Consider the following 288-nt stretch of genomic DNA (forward strand, 5'->3'; position numbering starts at 1 on the left):
GCCCGGCTAGCTCAGTCGGTAGAGCATGGGACTCTTAATCCCAGGGTCGTGGGTTCGAGCCCCACGTTGGGCGGCGCGGCTCCTTTTGCTTAAGTTCAATCTCGGGTCCCATCAACAGTAATCGTTTAATCGGCTTCAGTTTTCGTCGACTATTAAAACGGACTTCGATCTGGAGTTTCTTATTTTCAAACGAGTCAAGACAAAAAGAGTATTAAGACTGAACTGGCTAAAAAAGGGAACCATGGAACTACAAGGCAACTTCATCCCATTAATACGCAGTTTAAGGTT

The 288-nt window shown here is 46.5% G+C and overlaps 1 non-coding gene across 1 annotated transcript; it reads left to right on the forward strand.

Annotated features, from left to right (window-relative positions):
• Positions 1–73, forward strand: TRNAK-CUU. Its single transcript has one exon. It is a non-coding gene; the product is annotated as a tRNA-Lys (tRNA).
• The last annotated feature ends 215 nt before the right edge of the window (positions 74–288 follow it).

This window comes from Pteropus alecto, unplaced genomic scaffold (genome assembly GCF_000325575.1).
Source record: "Pteropus alecto unplaced genomic scaffold, ASM32557v1 C17110640, whole genome shotgun sequence".
Classification (NCBI taxonomy): Eukaryota; Metazoa; Chordata; class Mammalia; order Chiroptera; family Pteropodidae; genus Pteropus; species Pteropus alecto.